At 51.0% G+C, this 13924-nt stretch overlaps 1 protein-coding gene across 2 annotated transcripts in view; it reads right to left on the bottom strand.

Moving 5' to 3' along the window:
* The window catches only part of PTPRA (protein tyrosine phosphatase receptor type A), a 111899-nt gene that overhangs the window by 25954 nt on the left and 72021 nt on the right, over positions 1-13924 (bottom strand). The window contains exon 1 of one of the 2 annotated variants that reach the window (XM_050321042.1): positions 3822-3840. The exons of the other annotated variant lie outside the window; for it this stretch is intronic. The gene's annotated coding sequence lies outside the window, so the exon portion shown is untranslated. Of the gene's footprint in view, positions 1-3821; positions 3841-13924 lie in introns of those variants that run through there. 2 annotated transcript variants of the gene reach the window in all.

The following is a 13924-nucleotide window of genomic DNA, read 5'->3' as shown; positions in this document are numbered from 1 at the left end:
GTTGGCCATCACAGGGAGAGAAGCTGTGATGCGAGTTTAGGGAGGAAAAAGGGTTTTGTTGCACTAAAACGCAGTGACTAATTCCTCGCGTGTGTCTCTGAAGCTGAAACGAGGCCTTTGATGTGTCACTGATTATTCCCCCACCCCACCCTCTGCCTTTCCACTCTTGAACAGAAAAGATGAATCACAGAAGCCATTCACCCTTTCTGAAAATCCACTTCACACTCTTCTTTTTTTTTTTTTTTGGGGGGGGGGGGGTTTAAATAAACGGGCAGTTTCCACACGAGGGGGAGGAACAGAGCATGAGGGGGAGGATGAGCCTGTGGGAAGGGCCTGGAGCTTTGCTTTCTCCACCTGCCAAACCCTCCACAAATCACTGCTCTCCCACATCTCAGTATTTGCCCATGGCATGGTTTGGGTTGGAATAGACCTTAAAGACCAGCTCATTCCAATCCTCCTGCCGTGGGCAGGGAACACCTTCCACTATCCCAGGTTGCTCCAAGCCCCATCCAACCTGGCCTTGGAAGGGGCTCTCAGGTCTCCCTTGAGCCTCCTCTTCCCCAGGGGAACCCCCCCAGCTCTCCCAGCCTGGCTCCAGAGCAGAGGGCCTCCAGCCCTTGGAGCAACTCCATGTCCTTCAGTCCAACAACAGAACACACACTCCTCTTTCAAAGAGCATCATCGTCATCATCATACCTGCATGGAGGGAACCTGACCTTACTCCCACCTTGCTTCCTGGGCATCCAGAAATATCTGGCACTTTCAGGATGATGATAAAAGCTGCTGGTCTGAGCCAGGAGCAGTCTTTCCCATGGATACAACTTCAGTGAGATGCTGGACTACCCCACACTTGATCCCACAGGCTCTCAAAGCACACCTGGCAGCAGCAATGTGTGTAAACCATCGTGGGTGGATGCAGAGGGATCAGAACTTGAAAGGATGTTCCCCAAGCAGGTCAAGGTGGGGGTCCTGCCCCTCTGCCCAGCACTGGTGAGGCCACACCAGCAGCACTGGGTCCAGTTCTGGCTCCCCAGTACCAGAGAGACAGGGGCAGGCTGGAGAGAGCCCAGGGAAGGCACTGGAGCACCTCTGCTCTGAGGAAAGGCTGAGGGAGCTGGGACAGCTCAGCCTGGAGAAGAGAAGGCTCCGGGGGTCTCATCAGTGTCCATCAACGCCTGCAGGGAGGGTGCAGAGAGGACAGAGCCAGGCTCTGCCCTGTGGTGCCCAGTGACAGGACAGGGGACAGTGGGCACACACTGAGACCCAGGAATGTCAGGGAACACGTTTTGGCAGTGAGAGTGACCAAGCACTGGCACAGGTTGCCCAGGGAGGTTGTGGAGTCTCCATCCTTGGAGATACTCAAAATGTATCTGGACACAGTCCTGGGCAGCCGGCTCTGGTGGCTCCGCTGGAACAGGGAAGCTGGATCAGGTGACTTCCAGAGGTTCCTTCCAAAAAATCAATCCCTCTGGGATTCTGTGATCCTGCAACTGAGCGTTCTGCAAACTTCTCAGAAAGCAAACCTGCTGGGATTGAAGCTCACAGTCAGGTAAGGTGACAGGAGATCCCTACCCTGTGCAGGACGTACCTTGGGATCCCACCAGTGCCCCTCCACTCTATACTGGAGCTTTCACTCCAGCTTTCAGTGAACAAGCACCAGGTGCTGCACACCATGACACCCTCTGCCACGTATGACACAACCCTCACCTCCCAGGAGCCACCGACCAAGAGCAAAAAGCTGATGAGAGGAAAGGAACCCACTGACCCCAAATGAAATGAACCCAAATGATCCTCCTAAGGATTGCAAGACTGAAGAGCCCCGAGACCGGGCAATTATTAATCCCAGTCAGGAGACAGAAATATCATAGAATATCCCAAGTAGGAAGGGACCCACAAGGATCACAGAGTCCAACTCCTGTCCCTGCACAGGACACCCCAAAAATCACACTGTGCGCCCGGGAGTACTGTCCAAAAGCTTTCTTGAAGGGAAAAATTAACAGACGAGGTTTTAAGAAAAAAAATACCAAGAAAAACACCAGTGAATGTGGATGCTTAAGAAATTGGGATACGAAATAGTTCAGGCTCCTAAAGAGACAAAGAAATGTTGACAGCGGGTACCAGTCACAGAATCACAGAATGGTTTGGGTTGGAAGGGACCTTAAAGACCATCTAGTCCCAATTCCCACAGTAACTGTGGCACATCAGACCTTAAGTTTTCTGTAATATCTTGGAGACTTGATGCTCTCACACTGAAAACATGGAAATAAGAGCCAGGGGGTGCTGGCTCCATCCCTGGATATGCTGGGAGCAGACTGGTGGCACCTCTCCGAGACCAAAGTGCTCCATGATCTCCAGCTGCCCGTGGAGCTGCATGGATGGGCACTCCTGGCCCAGCCAGAGTCTGGAAGCTGCACTCAGAGGGGAAGGACTACGAGTACAAACTGTTTTCCTAATAATAATTTTCCTAACAAACTCTCCTAATTCTGAGAGTTTCAATTTGCCCTCGGCCGCTCCTCTCTTCCGGTGCTGCTGCTGTCTGACCGTGGGAGTGTGTGCCGGTTACTCCTGCAGAATAAACTGGGATGGGAGGGGAAATAAATTATGGAAGAGGTAGAGGGAATGAAGAGCTTCTCGGACCTGCAGCAATGAGGAATGATGAGCTGGAGAGGGTTTCCTAAAGGACCTGTCATCGAGGAGCGTCAAGGGGGGACAGGTAAGAGCCACGAGAAGGGAAAGTTCTAAAAGGAGAGCAGTGAGCTGAGCCTGAGGGAGCTGTCAGGGCAGGGAGGAGGAAGGTGAAGGACAAACTCCAAGCCTTGACAGGAGGAAGCTGCTGGGGGTGGAGGGGTTTGCTGCAGGTGAGGGATGGTGGGGGGCAGCAGCAACTGTGCTGCAAAGGGGAGAGGGAGGTGAGCCCCCCACTTCTGGGATGATTAAAACAGATCTACCCAAACAGCACCCTCAGAGCTTGATAAAACCCCTGGCTAGGACAAGACCAGAATCCATGGTCTCCTGGTGTGCTTTCCCCATGGGATCAGCATTGCAGCTGCACCACAGCACCGGGAAGTGGAGAACAACCACCGGAGAGGCACAGGAGACACCAGTTCCACTCACTACTGCAAATCACGGATTGATAATTAAAACAAAAGAAGCCGAGGCACAGAGGGATATATTTCCTTAAATATTTCATTTTGGGGTGTCCCCTCTTTTGCCCCAGGCACCGTTTGTAAGGTGCACAAAGAAAACACGAGCACAGTTCACATTCCAGCTACGAAAAGGACCGGTTGCTTTTGATGGAGGAGTCAGGGTGAGGGATGGCCATTATTCAGCATGACAACATCCCTACCTAGTCAGACGCCTTTCAGAGAGCAAACGGTGCACGGGGAGGAGAAACGAGGCTTAAAAAAAAAAAAAAAAAAAAAAAGAAAGAAATCCCGACGAAAAATAAAACCCTGAGAACGAAGTCCCAGATTGAGCCGAGGAGTTGGATCGTTGGGGTAGCGAGCGATCAGAGCATCCTACTTTTAAAACAAAGGTGTCGGAGGGGATCCTCGCTTGACAGCCTTAAAACCTCCTCGCAGAGGCTGAGCTCCCATTCAAACGCATGCATCCGGTCATGCAGCTTTAATCGCTGGTTGTGCTTACCCTGGAATCCACCCGGGACACCTGTAGGTGCAGGGAGCAGCCAGCCCGTCCCACGGAGCAGCCCCCGGGGCTAAGAAAGTGCCGCGGATCCGTTTAAAAAAAAAAAAAAAACAAAAAAACAACAGACCAACAACAAAAAACCCCCAAAAAACCAACCCAAAAATCACCCCCTTTACCTGCGGTAATTCTGCACCGCTGCTCAGTTCAGCCCTGTTGCCACAGTAACACTTGTGGTGTAGCCGAGATCACTGATTATGAAACTCGGGGTGGGGGGAATTAAAAAAAAAAAAAAAAAAATCAGAGGCTGCTAATTAGGATATACTCCAGTTCTCCGAAAGCTCCATATTAATGACATTAGGATTGCGGGCGCTGGGAAAAACAGACGCCGGAAAGCATCGCCTGGGTCAGCACCCACAGCCAGCAGCTGCTTTTTTGGGGGCTTTTTTATACCCAGGTCTTAAAATTCAGCCCGCAAATCCCCTGCAAATTCGGCTTGTTTTCCTTCTCTTCGAACAAACGCGCAAGACTCGGTGGAACAGCCTTTACTCTTTACATACATTTGCATGTATTAGGCTTGGAACGGGTTGAGGACGAGGTGCAAATGGTGACAGTGGGAGCGGGGCCAGGGATGCGTCCCCTGCAACCTCACATCAACCGCGGGGCTCTCTCGGTTTTGCACGGAAAAAAAACCCCCAAAATCGCGATTTCACCGGTGGTTGCGAGGGGTCTGTAAACGAGGTTTTTGCAAAGGAGGGGAGCCGGATTCGAAGCGTTTTCCTTCTCTGAGTGCCAAAAAAGCATCCCGAGGCTCGTCTTCTGCTGAGGGCTTCAAGCTGCAAAGTCTGACTGGGAGCAGTTTGTGCTGCCAGACACAACTGTTTTTCCACACAGCCCACAAATAGGATATAGGAGCGTGTTTCCAGGTAAAAAGAAAACTGCCTGACAGGTATTTCTGGAGCTGCAAGCCCGGAGTGATGCTGCTCATCGAAAAAGCTTTAATTTTTCCTTTCCTGTTGAGGGATGAATCCACCGGGTGGATGAGATGGTGCTAAACACGTGGGGCCAAGGAAAACTGAGTTAATGGCTTATATGGAGCTTTTAAGAGCTTCTTATCCTGGAAGTGTCCCAGGCCGGGTTGGACGGGGCTTGGAACAACCTGGTCTAGTGGAAGGTGTCCCTGCCCATGGCAGGGGGTTGTGATGAGATGAACCTTTAAGGTCCCTTCCAACCCAAACCATTCCATGATTCCATAAAAATACCCTTTAATGCATTATCAGACCCTGCATTTCTCCACCACCCAGGGCTGCTGGATGATGCACAGACCATCTGCTTGACTTCAGTCAGCTCCAGTGACAAGGACCAGAAGCTGCCACCTCCAAAGTGGGTGCAGGGGCTGAGAAACAAATTGCTGGTGACAGCCACTTGCTGAGCTCAGATTTCTCCTGGGGAACAGCAGGAGCCAAGTGGAAAGGGACCTTAAAGACCACTCAGTTCCACCCCTGCCATGAGCAGGGACACCTTCCACTAGCCCAGGCTGCTCCAAACCCTGTCCAACCTGGCCTTGGACACTTCCAGGGATCCAGGGGCAGCCACAGCTTCTCTGGCCAACCTGTGCCAGTGTTTTACCACTCTCACTGTAAAAAACTTCTTCCCTTTATCTAGCACTTGAACCACTTTTTTCCCCCCTTTAAGCAGGAAAACAAGTAGAGATTAATTTTTTTCTCTAGCAGCATCACCTAAAGCCTTGAAATCACAGTACACTGCTCAGCTCATGACTGCATGAACCAGCCACTTCTCTCACTCACCAGTAACCCTGACGTGTTAGGTGTAGGGTTAATTACCTATAAATGTGATTTATTAGCTGGAAACAAGGCAAAGGGCTGATCTAAGATACCAACCAACCACATTATACGAGCAAGGCACATCCCGGTCCCGAGCAGACTGGGATTGCCACGTTACAGATAACAAATTAATACAACTAGTGGGATTCAGCTGCCACTGATGGTTTAGTTGGAGGCATTATTGCCAACCTTTTAATAAGCTTATTTGCAGGAATTAGTCCTTTAATGCTGTCTGCTCGTGTATCCTGTGCAGTATAAGCCGGTTCGATGCGACCACAAAGAGAACATCTGCTTTTGTGAGCATTTAGGGAAATTATTGCCAATTATGGGGAAGGCAGGTGAGGGCAGCTGGGCAGGGAGGATCTGCCAGGAGGGATGAGGAGCTTTGCAAGATGCTGATGTGAGCAGGAAGCTCACTGGGAACATAAATACCTTGGGAAAAAGGAGCTGCTGCCCAGAGTGCAGCCACAATATCACCAGCAAGGAAAGGACTTTGGAGCCAGCAGAGGTTTTGGGTGACCCCTGTTATCATTCACACTGTTGGCATTTTGAGCAGATCTGCCTTCCAAACATTTCTTCTCATCAGCCTATGCTGAAAAAAGGATCACACTCTGCTTGTCTCCAGTGGCTTTATTCCACTTTCCCCCATTTTTCCCCTCCATCTATTTTCCATGTATTTTTTACCATCTGTCTTTTCTTCCCCTATTTTCCATTCCATCTTCCATGGCCAAAAGGGGATTCCTTGTTTAAAACAGAGCAATCTGTAGGCACAGATCTCAGAGCCACCACCAACAAGCCCGGCACCTTCTATCACTGCTATAAACTCAATTTATATAAATATATTGATATATATGACTGGCAGGACAGGGGAGGTGATTCTGCCCCTCTGCCCCCTCAGTGAGACCCCCCTGCAGAGCTGCCTCCAGCCCTGGGAACAACAGCACAAGGGAGACCTGAGAGCCCCTGGCAGGGCCTAAAGGGGCTCCAGGAGAGCTGGAGAGGGACTGGGGACAAGGCATGGAGGGACAGCACACAGGGAATGGCTTCCCACTGCCAGAGGGCAGGGATAGATGGGATATTGGGAAGGAATTGCTGGCTGTGAGGGTGGTGAGGCCCTGGCACAGGTTGGGCAGAGAAGCTGTGGCTGCCCCTGGATCCCTGGAAGTGTCCAAGGCCAGGTTGTAGCAACCTGGGCTAGTGGAAGGTGTCCCTGCCCATGGCAGGGAGTTGGAACTGGATGATCTTTGAGGTCCCCTCCATCCCAAACCATCCTGTGATTCTGTGAATCCGTGATTTATATCTCTACAAACCTATTATAAACCTAATACAATACAGTTATTACATATCACATATATATTGCTATAAACCTCCCATAAACTCAATATCACGGCTGTGAACATATTTCCTGCTGGCACAAGACTGTAAGAACTAAAACACCAGGGTTAACAAGGCCTTGCTGACACAAGCACAAAACCTCATGTTCAGTAGTTCTGAAAAATATATAATTAAAAAGCAGGTTCTTATCTTTGAAGTGATTAACCAACAGCCTGGGACGACTGACTTTTAGCCCTCCCATGTTATTCACAATTCATCCTCTATTTTCATCTCCCCAACAAAAGGCTGAACTCAACTGTATTATTGTCAGCCAGGGCTTTTATCACCAGCCTTCGAAGCGGTCAAGGCATGGCAGGGAACAATGGCTCTCACAGGAGAACAAACACGAGCTGAACAAAAATACCCTGTTGCTAAGGTTTAAACCAGCCCTTTTTTGGGCACAGCCGGGTAGTTGGGAATCCCAGTGCCACCCTGTGTTAAAAAAACAGAGGGAATTCGGACTTGGAGAGGGAAAACAACCTGACACTCGGTGCCATTGGGAATTTAAAATAAGAGTATCACTTAAGTGGGCTTTAAACCAAAGACAGTGTCTGGCCCATGCTGAGAGGAAAGTTCAATTTGGAAGGAGCAAGCCCAGAGGCCCATGGAGATGTTGGCCACCCCTCCCACACAGCCACAGTGTGGATGTTGGGAATGTTCCTCCTCTCAGGGAAAGCCCAACCCACAACGATTTCTCTGGTGAAATCCACCCCAAAAGCAACCACGGATCTGCAGCCTGTGGTTTCTACACCCTTAGCCAAGGGAGCAGCACCTTCTTCTGCTTTTGGGGTTGGGTAGAGAAATGCTCTTCCCCAGTAGTGGTGGGGCAAGGAACTGGCTTTGGCCATGGTGCCCTTCCCAGTAAACACAAGGGTTTCCAGCAGCAAAGCGGCTCTGGGGTCAAAAGTGATCCAAGGACAGGAAAGCCATGACTGGCAGCCCTGGAAAGCTGTTGTGGGGTAGAATGTTGGGGAAGGCCATGGTGGTCCAGAGTGGCCACAACCAGCCCATCTTCCTCCCCTCTAGATGGAGCTCCAGGAGAAGCCTGAGGTCCCTCCTCCAAAGTGAAGGTGGACATGTCCCATCATCTCCAAGAATGGAGTCACGGAATCATAGAATGGTTTGGGTTGGAAGGGACCTCAAAGATCATCCAGTTCCTACCCCCTGCCATGGGCAGGGACACCTTCCACTAGCACAGGTTGCTCCAAGCCCTGTCCAACCTGGCCTGGGCCACTTCCAGGGATCCAGGGGCAGCCACAGCTTAGTGGGGCAATCTGTGCCAAGAATTCCTCCCCAGTATCCCATCTATGCCTGCCCTTCCTCCTTGTCCTGTCACCTGCAGTTTGGTGCTTAAAAAAAGAGGCCAAGTTTGCCAAGGTGCTTTAATAAAAACCAGTAAATCATCAGTTTAATTCTCCCTTCCTGCGGTGTGTCAGCAAAACGCCCACCATGGCAAATCACACCACACAGAATTCCCCCCCCAAAAATGTTCTCCTCCTTTAGGAGGTGCAGATTTTGTGCCCAAAACCCTCCTGAAAAGCCTGGAGGAGCTGGTGGGATCAAGGGCACCACAGTGGCAGCAGGTGCCAGAAGGAACGGCTTCTCTGCAGTGATTGGAGATTTTATTTGCACTGGCACCATAAATATTTTTGGATGCACGTAGGCAGTGGTGCAGTGATGAATCTTGGCCATTTCACGTGCAAAACCAAACAAAAAAGGGGAACTTCAAGTTTCCTTGATGACAGCAGAGCCTGGACACATATGGAAGAGGGAACAGAGTCAAGGTAACGCTGGAATTCAGGTTTTATGACTCATTTTGGGTTTCTTTTTCCAATAAACAAGGTCTCCCTGAGCAGCCATTCCAACATCACTGTGTGTCACTTAGATTTTACTGATATGAAAATAAACACTAAGATGCTACAAGAGAGCTCAAATCCCCCTGTATTGGGCACCTAGGCCAAACAGCCACCAAAATTATGCTGAATTAAATTAATTTCGATCCCACCCGTAACAACAGGTCCCTCCACTCAGGTTAAACAACTTCAACAGCAAAGCAGAGGACAGACTCGAGACATCCCCATCCTTGAAAGTCTTTGCTGTTCCTTTCAAAAGGCTTTGAAAAGCAGCTTTTCTACAAAACCACCCATTTCCATCACTCCCTGGAGAGGAGCATAATACACACAGGGCTCCTCAGTGTGGCTGTTAAATAGGAGACCCCCCAAACCAGGCATTAAATGGTACAGGAGCTGCCACACAACAGAGAGGGCTTTCTGTGCCTGCTGTCGCTGCACAAACACAACACCAAGCCTGTTGCTCAAGACCAAGAGTGTATTTGGTGGTGCTGGGGTCCACTCATCTTGGTTCTGTGGTGTAACATGGCATGATTTGGGTTGGAAGGGACCTCAAAGATCATCCAGTCCCCCGCCCTGCCATGGGCAGGGACACCTTCCACTAGCACAGGTTGCTCCAAGCCCTGTCCAATCTGGCCTTGGACACTTCCAGGGACAGCCACAGCTTCTCTGGCCAACCTGGGCCAGGGCCTCCCCACCCTCCCAGCCAAGAATTCCTTCCCAACATCCCATCCAATCCTGCCCTCTAAAGCCATTCCCTGTGTCCTGTCCCTCCATGCCTTGTCCCCAGTCCCTCTCCAGCTCTCCTGGAGCCCCTTTAGGCCCTGCCAGGGGCTCTCAGGTCTCCCTGGAGCCTTCTCTTCTCCAGGGGAACCCCCCCAGCTCTCCCAGCCTGGCTCCAGAGCAGAGGGGCTCCAGCCCTGGCAGCATCTCCGGGGCCTCCTCTGGACTCTCTGCAGCAGCTCCACGTCCTTGTGCTGTTGTTCCCAGGGCTGGGGCAGCTCTGTAGGGGGGTCTCACTGAGGGGGCAGAGGGGCAGAATCACACCCCTTGCCCTGCTGGCCTCCTTTCTTATGACACAGCCCAGCAGATGACTGACTTTCTGGGCTGTGAGCACATGTAGACTGCTCATATTTCATCCGCTGGCACCCCCAAGTCCTTTTCCCAGGGCCACCCTCAATCCATTCATCCCTCAGTCTGTTCTGATACTGGGATTGTCCCAGAGCAGGTGCAGGACCTTGCACTTGGTCTTGTTTAACCTCATGAGGATGACAAGGCTCCACTTCTCCAGCCTGCCCAGGTCTCTCAGGATGGCATCTCATCCCTCAAGTGAATCCCCTGCCACCCCTGAGCTTGGTGCCATCAGTTTTGATCCCACGACACGCAGCCAGGGGCCATCCTAGCTCAAATCCTCCTCATTCCCCTTAGTCCAAACCAAATCCAGTCCAATCCCTCAGTGGTACACATCCATCTCTGAGATGTGCCCTGTCCCAAATGAGATGCTCAGCATTCCTGGATGATTATCTGTGGGGTTGGTTTATCCCAAGTAAATGATGTTTCACCCCAAGCCATCCTGTGCTCACACAGCACTGGGGGAAGAGGAGTGCTCAGCTGAGGACCCTCTGCAGTGCTGCCATAACCAAACGGACCAAACAGGAGGGAGAAAAGGAGAAAATGTCGTTTTGGGAGGTTCACAAGGGTTGAAACCAAAATCCTACAGCTGGAAAATGGGCAATATCCAATCCACACACAAAGTAAGAGGGATGGTCGGAGTGGTCCATGGATTACAGGGTTATTTCTGGACGTAGCTGTGCTGGTTGGACTCGACCTTAGAGGTCTTTTCCAACCTAAATGAGTCTATGATTCTACTTCCACCTCAATAATACCTGCACATCAGGGCACTGCTCTCAAAGGAGCCATCTCCCAGTAATTTCAGAGATCTAGATGTGATCTCCAGAAGTGCCTTAACGTAAATGTGAACCAACCAGCCTATGCTCCTCCAAGGAGTACTTTCCTCTACTCCTCTTCCCCACAGCTCCTCCCCATCCTACAGGTTCTGGGTGTGATTTGCCTTAAAAACCAAGTTCTCCAGATGTTATGGGATCTCTTAATATCCTCTGTATACCCCTGGTGCCCCAGTGTGGAGATGCACTTAAGATGTTGACTCCTCCCCATCTCCCTCTCTAGGAGTGTGAGGAAAGGCAGACTTGGAGGCTTTGGGAAACAATTAAATAATTTTCCCATGAGCAGCACAAGAAAGGGTTTAGCTCTGAGGTGCCCACTGGCTGCTGTGCTGAAGGAAATGCCTTGTATCTCCACCACCACTTCCCAGAGGATGATAAAGGATTCCTGAATGAAATTCTGACCCCCCCTTCCATCCCCAATGCTGTAAAGCCTTAAAGCAGATTTTCAGCCCTTGAACAGACACACTCTGGAAAGGGAGAGCAGAGGCAAAAGCAGGGCAGCCCTTGCTCTCTCCAGGTGGCCTTTCCTGGCAGCAGAACGACATTTCAAGTGTGGGATACTCTTGAACCAGCTGGAGGAACCAGTTATTCATGGCAGATGCTGAGATGGTTATTAAGAGTCAAGGAAGGAACATCAGCACCGGGGTGACTTCTAATCCTTGCTGGCGTGGAATGGAATTAAAATTCATGAGCTTGAAATAAATGGTCACCCATCCCAACTCACACCCCTGCACATCCCTGGCTGTGAGATTAATGCAGAGACAGAATTAATCCAACACCATCTTCCCCCTGACCCATTTGGGTGGGGGATAAGACCCACTAAAACCATCTCACAACATCCAACACGGTGCCACTGCCGTGGGCTGGTTTGTGTCCAAACCAATGCTTCTCCCCCCTTCCCCAGAGGACAATTCTGAGGGACAGAAGAAGGTGTAACATCTCTGAAAGCTGCTTTAACACAAGGGAAAGACCTGGGAGAGAGGGAAGTTTCAGGTGACCAGATTCAAGGATACAGCCATGGCTGAGCAGCTTTAACTCCTCTCTCTCATCCCAGATTAGTTCCTCAGAACTCACCAGGAATTCTCCAGCTGTTTCACTTGCTGGAAAGATGCCACGCTTGTGTGTCAGACTAAACATCTGTGCTTTTAAGTCCGGGATTTTCAGATCAGATCTATGTGTTTGTTTGGAAGGGGAAAATAACAACACAAACTGGCTGTTAGGGGAGTTTCACTGAGCAGAACCACCGTTATTTCTTCTTCCCCAACCCCCCTTATCACCCCTCCTCTTCTCCCTCCACAGGCAAAGCGGTTCAACAGATTTGGCCCCTGCTGACACCTTCCCCCACGCTCACTTGGAGAAAAGAGTTCAATATTTCAGGTGGGTCTGACGCGTCTCAGACGGTCAGCGCAACCGCGGGGAACGTGACCTGTGTTTCTGGTCTGATCCCCCACCAGAGGGGTACCCAATGTCCCACAGTCAGGGACATCCCACGTGCCTCAGAACCTCTGTTCTCCCTTCTGGTTTAGTTTTTCCACTTAGGGTCTGTCTCACTGTGGTGGTGAGGACATTTTAGGTTGTGAGGGAACTCAAAGATCATCTCGTTCCACCCCCTGCCATGGGCAGGGACACCTTCCACTAGCCCAGATTGCTCCAATCCCCATCCAACCTGGCCTTGGACACTTCCAGGGATGGGGCAGCCACAGCTTCTCTGTGCCAGGGCCTCCTCACCCTCACAGGGAAGAATTCCTCCTTAATATCCATCTAAACCTGTCCCTGCTGCACAGCACCACCCCAGGCTTGTCCCTGGGTCCCACAAGGTCCTCATGGCCCAACAGCACCTTCCTGTGGGGCATTTGCTGCTCTTCCATTTCAAAAGATATTACAAGAGCTGGGACGTGACAGACCAAAATTGGGGGTTTAACAGCTTGGCAGGTAAAACCATGAGTCACAAAGCACAGGAGCACACAAGGACATCGAATTGCACAAAGCCCTGAAGAAACCAGAGGACTCTGTGGGGCGGAAGAAGGGAAATCTGGCGCCTCTTGTTCACACCAGCTGGGTCCCTGGAGCAAAGTATTCCCCAAACCACACCTATGGTACAGGGATCTGCTCACTTGCCACGAGCCAGGGAGGCAGTCTGGAAGCAGGTGACAAGCTGAGCAGCCAAGGACAGCGAGGTGTCCCATCCTTCGGTCTTTGCCATCGTCTGCCTCCTTCCTCGCTGCGCACAAGTTCTGGCCTCAGGGACCCAGCTCTTCTTTCAGCATGAAAGAATAACAGCACCACTCTTTGGTGTGTGTCTTGCTGGTCACCCACCTTCCCTCTCCCAGCCCAAGGGAGTTGCCTCTCGGTCTCTTTCCACCCATTTTATAGAGGAAACCAGCGCAAGGATCAAAGGAGGCTCCTGGCTGGGAGTGCCGAGGGCAGTAACCTGGAGAGGTGACAGCGAGGTGACAGAGGCTGAGCAAATTGAGGGGTTGTTCCTTTGTGCAGGACCCTCTGGCCATGTAACCTGAGTGCCAGAGCAGCTGAGAAGCAGAGGAAAGAGAAAAGACCTGTGTTTGGGAGATGATGAAAGAACTGGGTGACTAAATGAAAAGGTGCTTCACCCGAGTGTCGCTGCCCTGGCTCATCCTCAAATGACCCCCACGTTTTATGGGGAGAGGAAAATTTGATTTAAAGTCTTACCCTGGAAGTCCTTTGGTTGCAGTGGATGAAAGAAGCTCTACTGGGGAAGTGAAGCAACCACAACGAGGAGTAAAGTCCCTGCTGAGCCGAGCCCTGGCATTCCCACAGAATGGACTAACAGAAGTGGCCTTTTTCCTTCCTTTTCCCCAGCAAGATTCCAAAATGAAAAGCATCTCTGGCATTTGGCTATCCCATGCCCACCAGTAATGTCTGTGGTTTGGGTGGAAGAAGAGCTAAAGGTTTCCAGTGCAACTCCTCACTCTCTCCACACCTCCATCTATCTCCTGTGTGGTTTTGGGAGCAAAATCCACGTTAAGGCAGACAAAACTGGATTTTTAATTTATTTTTAATGGATCCTTTTCAGTGCCTGATCCTAAGTGCTCTTAGCAGCTCCAGGAGGACTGATCCCAGACTGCTGCTTCCTCCTACACAGAGGGAGGGAAGAAGCCTCCCAGGGATCTGCATCACCTGCTCATGGGTGCTCAGAGCTGTCTGTTCACCCTGGGCCATGTCACCCCAGCTCTTCTCAAGCTCGGGGAGTCCTTCCTCACGTGATCCTGAT

The sequence above is a fragment of the Myiozetetes cayanensis genome, unplaced genomic scaffold, assembly GCF_022539395.1.
Source record: "Myiozetetes cayanensis isolate MyiCay16 unplaced genomic scaffold, myiCay2020 scf26, whole genome shotgun sequence".
NCBI lineage: Eukaryota > Metazoa > Chordata > Aves > Passeriformes > Tyrannidae > Myiozetetes > Myiozetetes cayanensis.
This window is presented reverse-complemented; position numbering and strand designations above follow the sequence as displayed.